This window comes from Taudactylus pleione, unplaced genomic scaffold (assembly GCF_031769625.1).
Source record: "Taudactylus pleione unplaced genomic scaffold, aTauple2 ptg001880l, whole genome shotgun sequence".
Classification (NCBI taxonomy): Eukaryota; Metazoa; Chordata; class Amphibia; order Anura; family Myobatrachidae; genus Taudactylus; species Taudactylus pleione.
The window spans coordinates 1,008,050-1,028,255 of NW_028286277.1; the positions used below are offsets into that span (position 1 = coordinate 1,008,050).

A 20,206-nucleotide genomic window follows, 5' to 3' on the forward strand; every position below is an offset into this window, starting at 1 on the left:
CTGCATGCATAGCACCGGTGACAGAGTGTCTATTAACCTCCCGAATGCCCGTGGGACACTGCAGCCTGTGAGTGGGATAGCGTGATAGCACTGGAAATGCAGGACTGTCCACTGAAATCTGGGCATTTGGGAGGCATGCACTTCGCTGGTGAAGTAGGCGAGGGGCAAGATGATGCGTTGTGTATTGTCGTCACAGCCTTGTCCCTGTTTTGTGATTTCCCAAATCAGTGCAAATATATTGTGGGGGGAAGAGCCAGAATTGTATAACTCATAGTAACACACCCCATCCCTCCAACCTGGACCTCATGTTCCCCTGATCTCCTGGAGGGCAGATCAGGAAAGTAGGCAAGCAAACCTCCCACCATATTGGGGCTGGAAGAAGGCACAGTCTACAACTTTTGCCGAGAAAATTGCCTATGCTGGGATATGCAAGAGTTCGGTGAGTTAAAGCTGTGTACACACTATCAGATAGTGTGTGCGGATCCGAGAAACTCTCCGATCCGACAGAGCGATTATAGGATCGGTGTGCACCTGTGCTCTCTTCAACGGGATCAAGGTTGGGTATGAGACAGCATGTTCAGCAAATGCTATTCCAACCACACTATCTGACCATTACAGGATCGTTTGAAGCCGTTTATTGGCTAATGCTCCTACATACACACTATCCAATTATCGTGCCGATCAGGGTCGGAATGGCCCACAGGGGTACAGGGGGAACCCCGGTGGGCCCCACTGTCTGAGGGCCCACCCCTCCTCTAGGGAACAGGTTACAGACTGTGCTTTTGAATTATACATTATACATATATTACATTATACTGCACAGGACTATGGTGTATTTCCTACAATGCATTGCTGTTATTAATCTGGTACATTATCATGCATGATGTAGCAGTATGTTATATATATATTTTTTAAGGGGCCCAGACCATGCTCTCTAATGGTTAGCCCAGCCTCTGTGGAGGCTCGCCACACCCCTAAGTATGGGCCCCTATCACTGCATTCCCCCGGTGGGTCCTTCATGCCCCAGTCCGACACTGGTGCCGATCAGCCAATGATCATAATTGGATTGTGTGCATCAGCTTCCTTCCTGAAATCTGCTGCAGATACAGTAGCTTTGTAATCAATCCAGAACAAAATGTGTTTGGCGCTGTCCAAGGTTATGAATCTCTACTGTCTCCCTCGCACAAGTTGTGCCATTGCTAGCGCTTTTACTGTCTCAAGGCACCGTTACATAAATTCTCACGTATATATTTTAATTATATCGTTTTCAGTTAAGCTCTTCATTTTCTCTCTGTATGGCGAGGTCTGCAAGCAGCGATCTAATTGATAGGATGTAATTCACTCTCCCTTGTTGGGTACAGCATCACCCTTCAAGGGCTGTCATCAATAACAACTGTATGTTTCTCTCTGGTTAGTGGAGAAGTGTCCACAGGAGCAAATCTCTCTCTGCTAAGTGCCTGGCTTGCTACTTATAGAGGTGAACTAGATTTGTCATGCGCATGGAAAGTGCTTAGATAAAAGAGATATGCTTCCTTTGTGAGCGATCTAAGCCTTCCGGGAATATATACCATTCCTTTCATCTGACTATTGCCGTGTGTAACACTGTGTCATTCAGCAGTATGGAATGCAGCCAGATAGCCAATACAGGGCTGTAACAGCCTCAGGCGGCCAATCAAGAGATAGCTCCAAGCTCAGGCAAAAAAAATATATATATATATATATATATTTGTAGAACATTTTTCACAGGTCGTTGAGACACATACAGGTCACTTCCATCTGATTGGTTTGCAGTCTAATCGTGGCAAATGGAAGTGGTCAGTGCAAAGACTTTGGCAACATGACAACATGAGCACCTGTAGAGTAGGGATACCCATCAGTGGGCTGTCCATTGATGGTTACCATCGGTGATTACCGTCAATGGCACTATACCATCTATAGTGATCCATCAATAGTTTGCACCACTCGATGGTCACCTCTGCTGGGGGGTACAGAGGGCAGCAGGCCAATGATAATTAAGGGGGCAGGCACTAGTGGGTGCCAGTGGGGAGGCTAAGCTTCGTGCCAACATAAAAAGGAAAAAAGCATCAGGTTCTAATCTGACAGTGATGGCAAAGAACTATTGGATCTCTCCTTGTGATGGAAAAACCATTTACCAGTACTTAACCATAGATGTCTGATAACTATCGATGATCGTTGGCCATCCCTACTGCAGAGTACAGCTTGATGAGATAATGGTGGAATCTGCTACTGTAGTTGCAGAATGATTAAGGACTCTATTTACTACAATCCGCATATTGAATGCGGATTGTAGTGTGATATTACCTAGTGAATTCGCATTGCAAATTCAGGCAATATCACAGGGATTTACTATAAGTCCCTTGCAGGGACAGAGCTTGCGATAAAGCTCTGTCCCTGCGGATCCCATCCGCACTCTAGTCGCGGTATTTTCGGAAAAAACACCGCGACTAGAGCCCGCGCATGCGCCGACCCACCGTTGCTGCTACCCCCCACCGACACTAAGCCCCGCCCCCCGGCGCTAAGCCTCCAGGTGGCGTTATTATCACAGGGCTTACCCCGGTATTTTTTAACAATTTATTTTTAGTAACTCTGGTCGGATCACATTTCCCATTACAATTATGGGAAATGCGATCTGCTTTACTAAAAATAAGTGATAATTAGGGGTTGGAGTAGAATTTTACTAATTCTACTCCAATTGCCCTATAGTAACTACAGGTGAAACTAAAATAATGTGAAAAGGGTGTGAAAACACCCTTTTTCACTTTATTTTAGTAAAAATAATGTTAATAAATAGAGCCCTAAGTATTTTCAGTATTTGCCAATATTTAAATGAAGAAACGATTAATGCATATACACATTGCATAATTATTTAATGTTTGCAATACAATATATTTTTTTAATTCGAGTTCCAGGGGGCCATTTCCATTATGCTTAGATCACCGATTTTGCTGTTTTGCAATTAAATGTGCCTCAATCTTGTTAATAACCCCAGTGCTTACAGTCTAGAATAATCTAGATGTGCCCCAGCACTTTCTAGAGTGGGCAGCCTCTAGCAGGAGGAACTGTGAAACCAGCAGTGGCTCCTTCAAAGATACTGTCAAAAGGGCATAGCCAGTTGGGGGGCTGGGAGAGGCCTCCATGGAGCTGCTATGCCCCTGTGAATGGGCTTATATCTGCCCAGTCCCCGTATTGGTGCCCCCTGCGCACCACATTTGCACTGACAGGATCCGGTTGAAAAATCTGCAGTAAAAAGGTAGACAATGTCTAGATAGATCCCAGATATTAGACAGTCAATAGGTCGACAGGGACAAAATGTCGACATTTACACAATGTTGACACTCTAAGTGTCGACATGTAAGTAGGTCGACAGGTACAAATGATCGACAGGGTCAACTGTCAACACAAAAAAACAATCAACACAAAAATGCTTTTTTTTAAAGGGATTACTGCAGACACCCTTCTTGGCAAACTGTCCACAAGTTCCTGGATTCTGAGCTGGCCAGTACATCCAGGTTACCGAATTTTCTGAATACCAGTCCAGCGTCGTCTGAAAACATGATAGGTGGTATTGTCATCCTGATAAAAACTTAGGCCCTGATTCAGAGGCGCTCGCTATTTGCGAGCGCTCGCTCTGAATCAGGGCGGGCCAGTTTTTTTTTTACCCTGGCCTCCAGGTCGCCTGCTAAGCTGTGGGTGACTACTCACAGCTTTAGTGGGCAGCCTGGCGATAGTCGCGATTATCGCAACCATCGGGCTTGCGACGAGACCCTTGTGGTAGGGTCTCGTCCACCGCAAGCCCCAGTGAACTTCCTGCTCTAATAGAGCAGGAAGTTTACTACTGACATCATGTGTGATGTAGTAGGGCCGAACACACATGGCAGGCGTTACTTCGGGAATGCCTCCGTTTGTGCAGCCACTCCCCCAACCCGCCTACAAAACGAGGTGAGCTGTCGATCAACATCGACAGGCGTCCTGTCTTGTAGCGATCCCTGGAGCGAGTGATTTCTCTCTCGCCCTGGGGCTCGCGCACACACAGTGCGCACTGCCCGCCCATCAACCCACTTGTGAGCGCTATGCACCCGCAAGTGGGTCTGAATCAGGCCCTTAGTTGTTTCTGTAGAACTGCAAGTGCATGGGCCTCCCTACCAAGTGTTCTTGTTGAACCCGCCACATTAGTGGCCATTTGGAACACGTGTGCAATGGTATTCATGGTATGCATTCCGCTTGCGCAGGGGTGTCCAATCACTTTTGTCTACATAGTGTATATATATATATATATATATATATATATATATATACACACACACACACACACACACACACACACACACACACACACTAACTATGAATACTGTTTACATTATTTAAAAAAAAGCTCTTGCCTGTTAATTTCTTTATTTGATATATGCATATTATATACAATGTTACATCCATAGGTATTATACAGTACACACACAGCAGAGGAAACTGTTAAAAAAACAACAACAACTTCTCTGATTGGCCTGGATTGTTCATGCATGTTCAGGAACCTTTTTCCTGATCGTTCACTGTTTCATGCATTTCTTAGTGTACATAGTAGATGTGTGAGTAATACTAATTTGGCCCGTTAAATGACTGTCAGCTCGCCATACAGTGTAATTGTGGCCTTCAGCCAGTTAATCCCACATCTTGTTCTGCTCCATGTTTATCCACTCCTCTAATCCCCTCACATCCTTATGTGACATGTTGTTGAAAAGAAATCATCAAGGTCCTGAGGTTCAAAAACAAAATGTGGGAAGAACTTTGTTATTTTTAACAGTTTAGCAAAATAAAACTAGATTTACAATGTATTCCTAAACACAGGCGTGTCCTCATCCACCTACTGTATCCTCAAACGTACAAAATTGCAAAGTTTTGCACACTATAAAAATTGAATGCATACCCTGGGCCTGATTGGGACCAGTATGATTTACCGCCGGTTGCATGGGATCCCGACAGGTAAGTATTTTTTTCTATTTGCTAACCTAGCCTCCCTCCCTAACCCTAACCCTCCTTGAGGGGTGCCGAACCCTAACCACTTCCCCGCAGCCTAACGCTAAGTCTCCCGGGGGGGGGGCTAACCCTAACCTCCCCCCGGGGGTGCCTAACCCTAACCCCCCCATCCCCTAGCCTAATCCTAACCTCCCGGGGGGATGCCTAACCCTAAGTCCCACCTGGGAGCCCCTAACCCTCTCCCCCCCGCGCGGTTGTCCGCGCCCAGCGCACCTTCGATTGGTAAGCCGGGTGTCGGGCACCTGGCGTAGGTCTAATGACAGGCGATCATTAGACACTTGCCGGGATTAAACATTTGAGATGCCGACGGTCGGCATTTAGACAGTCGGCATCCCGTACGAATCACTACGAATCGCTATTGTGATCACAGCTAGGATTATGCACGCAGTTCTGCTGTGAAAATATGCTAATGTCTGTAACTGCTCACCCGGCATAGAGATGCCCAATAATGCTTTTGCACATCCGTAAGACGTCACAATCCTGTGTATACATCTGTAACATCGGACCCTCAAGCAGATGTGATACGGCTGGGACAAGGGTTTCTCTCCTGGGGTAGATGGACTCCCTCTTTTCCACACACAGCAGCCGGGAAACAGCACACCAGTCCGGGGTTCTCATGCAAGCTGTTCGGAACCAGTCTTTATTGTGCCAAAGTACATAAACATAAACAAAACATAAACATAAGTCCGAGCCCAGCTGGGCACTAGCTACACAGCAGATTCCCTGTCTATAATAATGGTAGGTCCTATTGCCCTAACCATCAACAAAACACGTACACAGTACTTACAAGGATTATCCCCAAGAGTCTCTGAACAGGCTAGTCTGCCTGCTCTCCCAGGTGTGAGACACTCAGCCACAAACAAACCATGCTTATATTAGCAGTGTCCAGGTGCAAGCCCTAATGAGTCTGTTACCAGGCTGAAAGGCCCAAAACCTGGAGTGGCCTGTGGATGGAGCCCTCCCTCTCCTCACATCCACACCCCCAGGACCCAATCCGGCTTTTCTCAAAAGCCGACACTCTGGTCTGTTAGCACAACAGACTTCTCCTGGGGGTTTTAGAACACATAGGCCAAAAATCTAGGACAAACGTATCTGCCATTGACCACTTTATCAGTGCTTCTATCACACAGAATTACAGCAGGTCTGACCTAAGTCTCATCGCACGCAGTGAGTACTCAAGTTGCATAGGCCATTGCAGTGGCTAATTTATGCACGTCCAGGAAATAGCGTTCAAACGGACAGGCACGCCTGCGTTTCTCCGACCATTCCCCAGTCACCACCCCCGTCCCTCACTCTGCGATGGTTTTGTATCTACGTAGATGATCGCAGTGCGATCGCAATGCTGGCCGGCGCACTACGGTGTATAGGCATGCGCAGTATGCAGCAGCAGCCGATCTGCGTAAGCTGTTGTAGTTGCAATCAGTGATGAATCCGGCCTCCTGTACACCACTAGTGGATTTGTCTGTAAGACACCGGGGGCCGGTAGGACCAACCTGCATCATGCATCCCGCCATGCAACATTATGCCAATTTACGCTGCCATGATTTTGAGAAAAGTATAAATGCTGAGCCCCCAGTACAACACAATCCTGTTCATGTGCAGCTGTGATGTGAAAACGACGTCTGAAACTAGCTATCCATGGCACGGCATCTAAGTCGCAGTATCTTGCGTCATATAGCGCAAAATGCTACATAAATAAGGACACAGCAGAACAGAAGCAGAGTAATACACTGTATGCAGAATATAGATGAAGTGACTTAAACCGCAATGCTGGGGTTGGATCCTGGATCCAGTCACCTGGTTGTGCCAGCCTATGGTAGGGCTAGGGGTGATTTAATGCAGTGTTTCATAGGCCCAGGTCTCTTTGGTTGGTGAAGCTTCCCAGTTGCTTGGTTCTCAGTTGGTTCACTTTTTGTTGACTGTTTTGGATGCACCAGAATGGCAGAACAGCAGACCTAAGGGCCTTATTCAATACCGATCGCTATTGCGATCACAGCAGTGATTACACATGCGGGTCTGCTGTGAGCAGTGGCGTCACAAGGGGGGTGTGGGGGGTGCGGTCCGCACTCGGGTGTCACCCGCCGAAGGGTGACACCGAAGTGCAGACTCCCCCTCTGGTGACAGGAGCCGGGTGCTGCACTGTAGAATTACGTGCAGCACTCGGCTCCTGTCACAGTGAAGGAGCCAGCACTACAAACACACTGGTCCCCGGGGGCAGCCCGCACCTCCTGGACCCCCCCGGAGACGCTAAAACCAGGGTTCGGGTGCGTGGCCCCGCCCCCACATGTGAGGCCCCGCCCACTTGTCCTGAGGCCCCGACCCTTTCCCCGACGCGCGCGGCTGCGCCGCGCTCCTGCTTGTACACCCGCACCGGGTGCAACTAAAGGTGAGGACGCCACTGGCTGTGAGAATAGGCTAATGAATGCAAACGCAAAGCCATTGCACAGTCAGGATAGAGACACCCACTACCGCTATCTTACATCCATGATATCTTGCAGTACTGCGTATACATCGGGAACATCAGGGGCATTTCTAGAGAGGAGGGGGCCTGTGTGCAATTTCCGTCATGGGCCCCCTCCTCTCTGTCCTGCGGCCGGCAGCGCACTGAGCGTGCCCAGAGTCTACAGCGCATGCGCAGGTCATCAGGAAATTGGCCGCTGCAGTCATTTTTCCTCTATTGCGCATGCGCAAACGACGGGAAAATGGCAGCGGTGGTCATTTTCAAGCCGTTTTTACAGTGCAGACATCGGCGCCGATGTGGGACTCCAGAGAGGTAAGTATAATGGGTGCAGGGTGTGCAGTGCGGGCATCCTCCTGGACCCAGAGGCCCGTGTGCCCCACCCACCCTGCACCCATTATAAATACACCCCTGGGGAACATCGAGTAACATCAGCCCCTCAAGCACAATTACAACAGGTCTGACCTTACTCATAAATTGCTAACTTCGCTGCACACAGGGCCTGATTCAGACCCGCTCACAAGCGCTTGAGTGCTCGCGAGCGGGTCGATGGTGTGTTCTGCGCACGCGCAATGGCCGCACTGCACGTGCGCAAGCCCCAGAGCGAGAGAGAAATTCTCTTGCTCCGTGGCTCACTACAAAGGGGGCAGCTGTCGATGTTGATCGACAGCTCACCCTGTTTTGTAGCCGTGGCGGGGGGGTGGCTTCACAAACGCTGGCGTTCCCATACGCCTGCCGTTTGTGGGCGGCCCCACTGACATCACCAGTGATGTCAGTGGGAGAGCTTCCGGCTCTATTAGAGCCAGAAGCTCTCTGGGCTTGCGACCACGAGACCCTACCACAAGGGTCTCGTCGCAAGTCCCGAAGGTCGCGATGGTCAAGACATCATCCTGGCCGTTGGTCACCCACAGCTATGCAAGCGGCCAGGAGGCCGCACACAAAAAAAAAAAACGCCCTGATTCAGAGTGAACGCTCTTTCAGAGCGTCCTGCTCAGAATCAGGGCCACAGTGAGTACTCAGGCTATTTATGCCGTCACAGCGGCTAATTTATGCATGCCCATACGGACAAGCATGCCTGCGTTTCTCTGACCACTCCGTCAGCACCCCCAAACGCTGACGTCCCATCTCTCGGTCTGCAATGGCTTTGTATCTGAGCTAGTGATTGCAGTTCGATCGCAATGCTAACTCACACACGCGCACTACGGTGCATGCGCATCCACCATCGGCCGATCTGTATACGCTGTTGCAGTTGTGATCCGTGATGAATCAGGCCCCAGGTGCAGATTTTGATTGCTTTAGGATGCACTTACCTTTGAGGCTATAGTATGACCTGCACCATCCGTACGAGGACAGCAACACCTCCTTAATGGGACGGGTAGTCAGGTTTAGAAAGGAGAGCTGGATAGCCTAATTTTGTGTCGATATAGGCCCCTTGGGCGGTAGCCGCCTACAATGCATTTATTTGTTGTTGTTAGTTGTGCATTGTTGGATTTTGCCCAGTTATGGCCCATACTTGCCGACTGTATGGCTGCTCCTTACGGGAGGGAGCAGCCAGATCAGCAGGAGGGGGAGCATGGCTGGGACAAGGGGGAGTGGCCGGGCAGTTGACGAGCATTTGTGGGTGTTGTGGGGGTGGGGCGATCGTGTCATTTTGGCTCCGCCCCGCTACACAATGCCGATAATACGTCACAAGCCCCCTCCGCTGCAGGGGTGTAACTATTAATCGCGGGGTGGGGATGGGGGGATCGGCGGCTGCCGGGAGGCTTGCCTGTCTTTCCGGGGGGGCCGGAACTGAACACGATTTTCAGGAGGCTCCCGGGCCAAATGGCCGGGGAGGATAGGCAAGCCTGTTATGAAAGTCCTTTCTTCTTTGCTACCATAGAATATTGAATTAATTACATAGTAAATAAATAAATAGCTGACCAAGTTCTGCCAAAGTTATGTCCCCTTGTCTTTATTTTTAAGTTTACAGTATATTATGTTTCATTTAAAGTTGTAATAAATAATAGAATTTTGTGCTGAACCCCTTGTTTTGGTTTTGGATCTGTATTGTTCATGGTTTTTTTAGGGGTGGGGGGGGTAAGAAAACCACCCTAAAGTGTTTTGGTTTTGGATCTGGGTTTAAAAAAAAAATGCAAAAAAGTTTTTAAAAACTTCGAAAATCATGTAATTTTTGCAATCCAAAACCTGAAATTTGAATTTCGAACTGCGGTAAAGTCAGAACCATGACTTGGATCTGTCCGGATTCACGAAATTCGGGTGGATTTGGATAACTGGAGAAACAAACTGCACATCTCTAATGAACTATGGGCCTGATTCAGACCCACTCGCAAGCGGCTGTCCACTCGCAAGTGGGTCGATGTTGTGCACTGCGCATGCGCACGACGGCGGGAGCTCCGTCGTGCGCATGCGCCAGACGCGACGAGGAAGGACTTTCCTTCGCTCGTTGTGTCTGATCAAAGGGGGCGTGCTGTCGATGTTGATTGACAGCACGCCCCCTTTGGTGGGCGTGCTGGGGGCGTGCCTCCCTGACGGGGGCGTTCCCAAGGGAACGCCTACCGTCAGAAGCCGGCCCACTGACATCACTAGTGATGTCAGTGGGAGTGATTTTGGCTCTGATAGAGCCAAAATCACTCCGGGCCTTGCGGTTGAAAAACTCAACCGCAGGCACAGGCTCGCAGTGGCGATGGTCGCGATGGTCTTGACCATCGCGACCATCAAACTGCACGCTCATATAGGCTGTGGGTGGTGACCCACAGCTATACGAGCGTCCAGGAGGACGCTCCATAATTATGGAGGGCGGCCCTCATTCAGAGCGTGCGCTCTGCTCAGAGCGTACGGCTCTGAATGAGGGCCTATGTGGCTGGCATAGGGGACACCCATCATCCAATAAGAGGTTTATTGTATGTTACAAAGCAGTTATAAAACAACATGGCGGAAGCCAGTTTATGCTTTGATTAAAACTGTCAGAGAGCTGTCTGATAGTTGGAATGAAAGCCGAGCCATCTCCATGTAGGAAATTGCTATTTTTTTCTTTCTCCTAGTCAGAAAGTCCTATGACATACTGTAGATCAGGTTCATAAATACAGCTCATAATGTCTACATAATTTAGCACCCAGCCAATACTAGGACATTTCATGCTATCAAAAGTGCTGTCTACATAATGTTTTCTATAAAATGTTACATCTTACAGAGAAGAGCTGGAACACTTTACAGGTTAGTGATTTTCTCATCCCAGACTATCTAAGTAACCACCACGAAATAGCTTTTTTCTTCTCTCAGGGATGTAATTACAATATGAGTGGCTGTGACCAGGGGATCAGAATGTCAGGGGGGACACCAAAAATATTTAAGATGATTATACAGTATGAGCTTTTTCTGTCCTGTGACCTCAGGTTTTTGCAGACTCCGGTCAGGGGGACAACAGGGGTGTTACCAACTGTTACCAATTTAGGAAATAAAACAGGGCAACATACCGTGGGGCCTATTCAACAGCACTAAAATAACGTTTTTAAAGGACATTTTCCTTAAATACCGTTATTTTAGTATTCATTACAGTATGATACTGTGGACCTTATTCAGAGGCGGCCGTACGGTCTACGTCCGCACGGCCGCCTTGATGTTTGGCCAGTGCGCATGCGCACGAGGGAGCCGGCTCCCTCGTGCGCATGCGTGAGACCCACTACAACCGATAGCGCTGGTTGTAGCGGGTCTCTTTCCAAAGGGGGCGAGCTGTCGATTTTGATTGACAGCTTGCCCCGTTTGGAAGGCGGGCCGGGGGGTGGCAGCCCAAACAGAGGCGTTCCCATGGGAACGCCTACCGTTTGGGGGAGGCCCCACTGACATCACTAGTGACAGAGCTAGAAGCTCTCCAGGGCTTACGACAAGTGAGACCCTACCCTAGGGTCTCGTCGTAAGCCCCGATGGTCGCGATGGTCTCTGACCATCGCGACCATCACCCGAGCGGTCGTTAGAGCTGTGGGTGTAAACCCACAGCCTAATGACCGCAACGGAGGCGGGCGGTCAGGATGCAAGTGGCCGCCCAGTTTCTGAGCGACCGCTTGCATCCTCCGACCGCCTCTGAATGAGGTCCTGTATCTCCTGGTTAAGTCCCCCTGCGTTCATTTCCACACTCCCCATACATTAGTACATTAGTACATTAGTATGGGGATGTGGAAATTATGGTATTCATCAAATTCCGAAAATTATGTATTTTTGGAATTTGATGGAGTTACTATTCGCCCCTGTGAGGTGGCGTATAGCAGATGACACTTACCTGCTTCCAGCTGGTGATGTCATCCGGCGTCTCCCTCCAGCGCTCTGGTCCCTCCTCTGGCTCCGGTGGCTGCTTGGACACTGTTTTCTCCCAGCAGTACACAAAAAAGTTTAGAAAAAATATAAACTTTTTTTTTTTTTTCTGAACTGTCCTATGGTCTGCCGCTGCACTTCCATTGGTCTTACCGTCCCGGCTGAAAACTGGGGAAGATGTTAGCAGGAAGCTTAAGCATAAGCCACAATCAAGAGACTGAGGCTTGTGATTGGTTCTCTCACTCACACACCCAGGGCCAAGATGAGGGGGACATGGGGAGTACAAATTTAAGGGGCCTGGGCTACTAATGTCATCCACAGGGGTGCTGATCCCAACCACAAACTAATTGTTATGCACAGACAGTCCTTGCAATGAGATTATGGGAATCAGATAATTATTGCTGGAGGCTTTCTTGTCAGTGTTGTGTGAAGATATGCTGTCTCGCATCAGTGATCAAAATGTGTAACTGATGATATTAGAAACACCCAAATGGCCACATCTTTACAACAAATTTACAGCATTTATTTGCATATACAGCATTTTATCATATGAATAGTAATGGGAAAGAAATGATAATGCAGAGATAAGTAAAGCTTAGTAGTGACAAATATTTCAATAACAAATCTGTAAATAACTGTTATGATGCTCCCGAATAATTTACATAAAACAGCTAGAGTCACGCTGGGAAGGACTTCTGCCTAGAACAGCCACCCGTTGTTCCCTTACAGCAGTGGGTCCCAAACGTTATGGAATCGCGGCGCCCTAGTGCATCAGAATTGTATTCATGGCACCCCTAAGCCAAAAGTTTGCTATTCAAAAATTCAGAAAAAAATGTAGTGAAGTAGTAAAGTGAAGTAAATTGTGCTAACCTGTCATCCTTAAGTTCATTTATGTAGTGGGTGACAGGTTTGCGCTTCTGTTTGTCCACATATTTACATTATATTGAACAGAAATAATTCGATTGTGCACTGGACCACCAACCTGAGGCACCGGCAAGTGTCCCAAGGCACCCCCGGGTGCCGTAGCACAGAGTTTGGGAACCACTGCCTTAGAGTTACATGCACTCACCGGTACTTAGGGTGCTGCCAGGTCTTATTTCCGACAGTAGGGGCTTATATAATTATCAGGAGATTGCAGGATGAGTTGAGAAGAATGATACAGGATAAAACCAGAGACAAGATTGGGACCTCGGTCATAGCAATGGTTGTAAGACTACAGGGGTAATCAAAGGGCAGGACAGCAGCAACGAATGGTAAATAGTATAAAGACATCCGCTGGTAGGGCTAAAGCTGAGGAGGTAGCCTGCAGGTGAGCATCAGCCGGGACCAGGAATCATTGCGGCTGCTGTGGTCACAGTTGCTTAGCAACCATCGGGACCATCAGCCAGTCCGGCCGGCCTGACACGGCGTCCTGGTCGCTTAGTAACGCCAGGTACCTGCTAGAAGAAGGAACCGCAGCTACGGCTCAAAACAATTACGTATTTGTATCAGCAAAGGCTTGATACGTCTCCCACAGTGTAAATATGTCTAGAATATAGTTATCATTGTTCTTCAGACATCAGTCACTTAGGTCAATGTGTCTTTCTCAATATTCTTATAGAATACAAATTACGATCTATACTCACTTTGATCATGGTAATACAGACTTAAGTAAGTAGTAAGTTTAAATGATCATTAAGATGGGATACATTCACCGGTACCTAGGCGGCCGCCTGGACTTATAGCTCGAGGTAGTAGCAATTCACATGGAGGAGCAAAGGATACAATGGTGAGAGCAATAGTTGGAATGGAGACTAAATAGTGGATAGTAGATATATCATCCAGAACAGGAGTTGGTACACTATTGATGCGGCAAGAAGCTGGTTCAAGATGCTGTTGGTAGTAAATGTGGTTTGGTTATAAGAATAGAAAAGGCGGCTTGAGGCCGGTACTGAAGAGTCAAATAATTGATTTGGCTTTGAGAGAGGTTGTTGTGGCTTGGAGCCCGTGCTGAGGAGAGGAAAATATTTGAGTTGGCTTTGAGAGCCGCGACAGCCATTTTCCTAGTGTTTTGTGCAGCCTTTACCCCTTTTTAGGGGTAAGTATTAAAAAGTATGGGTGCAGGGTGTGCGACGTGACACCCTGCACCCATTTTTAATACGCCCCTGCTCAGTTGATAAATGAAATGACTGCATAGGAATGGAGTGGGTTAAACCTAGTAGGCTGGGGGTGGACCTGTGTTGAGCATCATGAGATGAAATAGTCCTATGGGATCTAGGGTTGTAAATTTAACTGTGATATTAGTTTTGGTTGGAGGCTCTTGTTCCTGTCTTCCCACCCTCCATCCCTATTTCTCTTAGTGTTTGGTGCTTTCATCGGTGGTAATTTTAGGCGGGAAAGTACGGCAGGTTGCCGGGTGGATAGTCAAGGTGGAAGGCTTGAGTGGAGGCTTTTTGTGGTTAGAGTATTTATGGTGTAGGGTTTGGGCTGTTGTTACCCGTTCTTTCTTTGCCATCATACTTAAATTAATTTAATTGATATTAGTAACTAAAGGGTTAATATTTCATTTAATTTGTTATTTAAATAAAATAGCTAATGTATGCGTTATTATCACTGATGCACGCGCACGGCAATCCCCAACCGTTAGGAGGTTTAGGGGTCTAGTTACTAAGCAGAGTTAGGAGACAGAGTGAAAAGTGATAAGAAAGTGATAAGGTGCCAGCCAATCAGCTCCCAACTGTCATTTTTCAAACACAGCCTGTGAGATGACAGTTGGGAGCTGATTGGTTGGCACCTTATCACTTTCTTATCACTTTTCACTCTCCTAACACTGCTTAGTAACTTGACCCCTTAGTTTTATTTATGAGAATAAGACTCACATTTTCGAACAAGAAAGACACTCAGCGTGGCCGAGTTGCTGGGGGCCCTGGGAGGAACTATTTGGCGCAACTTGAGCAATAGCTTATGAGGACACATCTATATAAGGTACAATACCAAAATGTATGTAATGTGATTTCAACCTGTAACTGGATGGGTGACGGAGATGTTTGGAAATATTCAGGGGCCTATTTACTAAGCCTTGGATGGAGGTAAAGTGGTGGGAGATAAAATACCAGCCACTGTCAATTTTTAAACACAGCCTGTGATATGGCAGTTAGGAGCTGATTGGCTGGTACTTTATCTCTGTTCACTTTAACTCCATCCAAGGTTTAGTAAATAGACCCCATAGTCACAAAAAAAATATACAGTGGCATCATGGAATGGCAGATCTTTTTGTATGGACTGATATATCTTAATATTAATATAATGTTTTAATTTGTAAGAAAGCTTCATAGAATGAATTACAGAATTAAATCATAAAGCAGGATTTTTTTTTTCAGGTTAAAAATCAATTTTGCTTCTTCTCTCAATACATACGGTAAGGGCTATACAGTCACTACCTCTCCAATATCTGTGCACTTATTTAGTTACCATATATTTGAACAATGTTGGATCAGCATTGTGAAATGTACAATGTGACCTCGTACATTTGGCTTCAATACGCCACACAGCGTGACTTGCATGGCGCGAATGAGCCGCCACTTCCCGTGCTACTCAGCTAACGTTGGGCGACTTTATTTGCCAAAAAAGACTGCGCTGATTAATGTGATATGTGACACCTGTATATCTGTGTGCTCCTGAGTCTGTATATGGGAGACTGCGCTGAGTAATGGGATATGCAGGGCCATAGCTAGGGTAGTGCGGCCGGTGCCATCGCACAGGGCACCACAGGTCAGGGGGCGCTGTTTGGGCCTGTCAAATTACGGCTCTGAGTAATGTAATATGTGACACCTGTATATCTGTGTGCTCCTGAGTCTGTATATAGGAGACTGCGCTGAGTAATGTAATATGTGACACCTGTATATCTGTGTGCTCCAGAGTCTGTATATGGGAGACTGCGCTGAGTAATGTGATATGTGACACCTGTATATCTGTGTGCTCCTGACTCTGTATATGGGAGACTGTTCTGAGTAATGTGATATGTGACACCTGTATATCTGTGTGCTCCTGAGTCTGTATATGGGAGACTGCGCTGAGTAATGTGATATGTGACACCTGTATATCTGTGTGCTCCGAAGTCTGTATATGGGAGACTGCACTGAGTAATGTGATATGTGACACCTGTATATCTGTGTGCTCCTGAGTCTGTATATAGGAGACTGCACTGAGTAATGTGATATTTGACAGCTGTATATCTGTGAGCTCCTGAGTCTGTATATGGGAGACTGCGCTGAGTAATGTGATATGTGACACCTGTATATCTGTGTGCTCCTGAGTCTGTATATAGGAGACTGCGCTGAGTAATGTGATATGTGACACCTGTATATCTGTGTGCTCCTAACTCTGTATATGGGAGACTGTTCTGAGTGATGTGATATGTGACACCTATATATCTGTGTGCTCCTGAGTCTGTATATGGGAGACTGCTCTGAGTAATGTGATATGTGACACCTGTATATCTAGGTGCTCCTGAGTCTGTATATGGGAGACTGTTCTGAGTAATGTGATATGTGACACCCGTATATCTGTGTGCTCCTGAGTCTGTATATGGGAGACTGCGCTGAGTAATGTGATATGTGACACCTGTATATCTGTGTGCTCCTGAGTCTGTATATGGGAGACTGCGCTGAGTAATGTGATATGTGACTCCTGTATATCTGTGTGCTCCTGAGTCTGTATATAGGAGACTGCGCTGAGTAATGGGATATGTGACTCCTGTATATCTGTGTGCTCCTGAGTCTGTATATAGGAGACTGCGCTGAGTAATGTGATATGTGACACCTGTATATCTGTGTGCTCCTGAGTCTGTATATGGGAGACTGCGCTGAGTAATGTGATATGTGACACCTGTATATCTGTGTGCTCCTGAGTTTGTATATGGGAGACTGCGCTGAGTAATGTAATATGTGACACCTGTATATCTGTGTGCTCCTGAGTCTGTATATAGGAGACTGCGCTGAGTAATGTAATATGTGACACCTGTATATCTGTGTGCTCCTGAGTCTGTATATAGGAGACTGCGCTGAGTAATGTAATATGTGACACCTGTATATCTGTGTGCTCCTGAGTCTGTATATGGGAGACTGCGCTGAGTAATGTGATATGTGACACCTGTATATCTGTGTGCTACTGAGTCTGTATATGGGAGACTGCGCTGAGTAATGTGATATGTGACAACTGTATATCTGTGTGCTACTGAGTCTGTATATGGGAGACTGCGCTGAGTAATGTGATATGTGACACCTGTATATCTGTGTGCTCCTGAGTCTGTATATAAAAAACTGTGTTGAATAATGTGATATGTGACACCTGTATATCTGTGTGCTCCTGAGTTTGTATATGGGAGACTGTTCTGAGTGATGTGATATGTGACACCTGTATATCTGTGTGCTCCTGAGTCTGTATATGGGAGACTGCGCTGAGTGATGTGATATGTGACACCTGTATATCTGTGTGCTCCTGAGTCTGTATATGGGAGACTGCTCTGAGTAAAGTGATATGTGACACCTGTATATCTGTGTGCTCCTGAGTCTGTATAGGGGAGACTGCGCTGAGTAATGTGATATGTGACACCTGTATATCTGTGTGCTCCTCAGTCTGTATATGGGAGACTGCGCTGAGAAATGGGATATGCAGGGCCATAGCTAGGGTAGTGCGGCCGGTGCCATCGCACAGGGCACCACAGGTCAGGGGGCGCTGTTTGGGCCTGTCAAATTACGGCTCTGGGGATATGTGACACCTGTATATCTGTGTGCTCCAGAGTCTGTATAAGGGAGACTGCGCTGAGTAATGTGATATGTGACACCTGTATATCTGTGTGCTCCTGACTCTGTATATGGGAGACTGTTCTGAGTGATGTGATATGTGACACCTGTATATCTGTGTGCTCCTGAGTCTGTATATGGGAGACTGCGCTGAGTAATGTGATATGTGACTCCTGTATATCTGTGTGCTCCTGAGTCTGTATATAGGAGACTGCGCTGAGTAATGTGATATGTGACACCTGTATATCTGTGTGCTCCTGAGTCTGTATATGGGAGACTGTGCTGAGTAATGTGATATGTGACACCTGTATATCTGTGTGCTCCTAAGTCTGAATATGGGAGACTGCGCTGAGTGATGTGATATGTGACACCTGTATATCTGTGTGCTCCTGAGTCTGTATATGGGAGACTGTGCCGAGTGATGTGATATGTGACACCTGTATATCTGTGTGCTCCTGAGTTTGTATATGGGAGACTGCGCTGAGTAATGTAATATGTGACACCTGTATATCTGTGTGCTCCTGAGTCTGTATATAGGAGACTACGCTGAGTAATGTAATATGTGACAACTGTATATCTGTGTGCTACTGAGTCTGTATATGGGAGACTGCGCTGAGTAATGTGATATGTGACACCTGTATATCTGTGTGCTCCTGAGTCTGTATTATAGGAGACTGTGTTGAATGTGATATGTTGCACCTGTATATCTGTGTGCTCCTGAGTCTGTATATGGGAGACTGTTCTGAGTGATGTGATATGTGACACCTGTATATCTGTGTGCTCCTGAGTCTGTATATGGGAGACTGCTCTGAGTAATGTGATATGTGACACCTGTATATCTGTGTGCTACTGAGTCTGTATATGGGAGACTGTTCTGAGTGATGTGATATGTGACACCTGTATATCTGTGTGCTCCTGAGTCTGTATATGGGAGACTGCTCTGAGTAAAGTGATATGTGACACCTGTATATCTGTGTGCTCCTGAGTCTGTATATGGGAGACTGCGCTGAGTAATGTGATATGTGACACCTGTATATCTGTGTGCTCCTGAGTCTGTATATGGGAGACTGCGCTGAGTAATGGGATATGCAGGGCCATAGCTAGGGTAGTGCGGCCGGTGCCATCGCACAGGGCACCACAGGTCAGGGGGCGCTGTTTGGGCCTGTCAAATTACGGCTCTGGGGATATGTGACACCTGTATATCTGTGTGCTCCTGAGTCTGTATATGGGAGACTGCGCTGAGTAATGTGATATGTGACACCTGTATATCTGTGTGCTCCTGAGTCTGTATATGGGAGACTGCGCTGAGTAATGTGATATGTGACACCTGTATATCTGTGTGCTCCGGAGTCTGTATATGGGAGACTGCGCTGAGTAATGTGATATGTGACACCTGTATATCTGTGTGCTCCTGAGTCTGTATATAGGAGACTGCGCTGAGTAATGTGATATTTGACAGCTGTATATCTGTGAGCTCCTGAGTCTGTATATGGGAGACTGCGCTGAGTAATGTGATATGTGACACCTGTATATCTGTGTGCTCCTGAGTCTGTATATGGGAGACTGTTCTGAGTGATGTGATATGTGACACCTGTATATCTGTGTGCTCCTGAGTCTGTATATGGGAGACTGCTCTGAGTAAAGTGATATGTGACACCTGTATATCTGTGTGCTCCTGAGTCTGTATATGGGAGACTGCGCTGAGTAATGTGATATGTGACACCTGTATATCTGTGTGCTCCTGAGTCTGTATATAGGAGACTGCGCTGAGTAATGTGATATGTGACACCTGTATATCTGTGTGCTCCTGAGTCTGTATATGGGAGACTGCGCTGAGTAATGTGATATGTGACACCTGTATATCTGTGTGCTCCTGAGTCTGTATATAGGAGACTGCGCTGAGTAATGTGATATTTGACAGCTGTATATCTGTGAGCTCCTGAGTCTGTATATGGAGACTGCGCTGAGTAATGTGATATGTGACACCTGTATATCTGTGTTCTCCTGAGTCTGTATATAGGAGACTGTGCTGAGTAATGTGATATGTGACACCTGTATATCTGTGTGCTCCTGAGTCTGTATATAGGAGACTGCGCTGAGTAATGTGATATGTGACACCTGTATATCTGTGTGCTCCTGAGTCTGTATATGGGAGACTGTGTTGAATAATGTGATATGTGACACCTGTATATCTGTGTGCTCCTGAGTCTGTATATGGGAGACTGTTCTGAGTGATGTGATATGTGACACCTGTATATCTGTGTGCTCCTGAGTCTGTATATGGGAGACTGCTCTGAGTAATGTGATATGTGACACCTGTATATCTGTGTGCTCCTGAGTCTGTATATAGGAGACTACGCTGAGTAATGTAATATGTGACAACTGTATATCTGTGTGCTACTGAGTCTGTATATGGGAGACTGCGCTGAGTAATGTGATATGTGACACCTGTATATCTGTGTGCTCCTGAGTCTGTATTATAGGAGACTGTGTTGAATGTGATATGTTGCACCTGTATATCTGTGTGCTCCTGAGTCTGTATATGGGAGACTGTTCTGAGTGATGTGATATGTGACACCTGTATATCTGTGTGCTCCTGAGTCTGTAT

At 46.9% G+C, this 20,206-nt stretch overlaps 2 long non-coding RNA genes across 2 annotated transcripts in view; one reads left to right on the plus strand and one right to left on the minus strand.

Moving 5' to 3' along the window:
* LOC148436236 (uncharacterized) overlaps positions 1 to 20,206 on the plus strand; it is a 590,534-nt gene that overhangs the window by 65,483 nt on the left and 504,845 nt on the right. The gene's annotated exons all lie outside the window — the stretch shown is intronic.
* Positions 4,456 to 20,206, minus strand: part of LOC148436237 (uncharacterized) — a 56,068-nt gene continuing 40,317 nt past the window's right edge. Inside the window, exons 2-3 of the long non-coding RNA XR_015876489.1 lie at positions 5,477 to 5,687; positions 4,456 to 4,768 (exon numbers count right to left, since the gene is read on the minus strand). This is a non-coding gene — a long non-coding RNA (uncharacterized LOC148436237). The remainder of the gene's footprint in view (positions 4,769 to 5,476; positions 5,688 to 20,206) is intronic.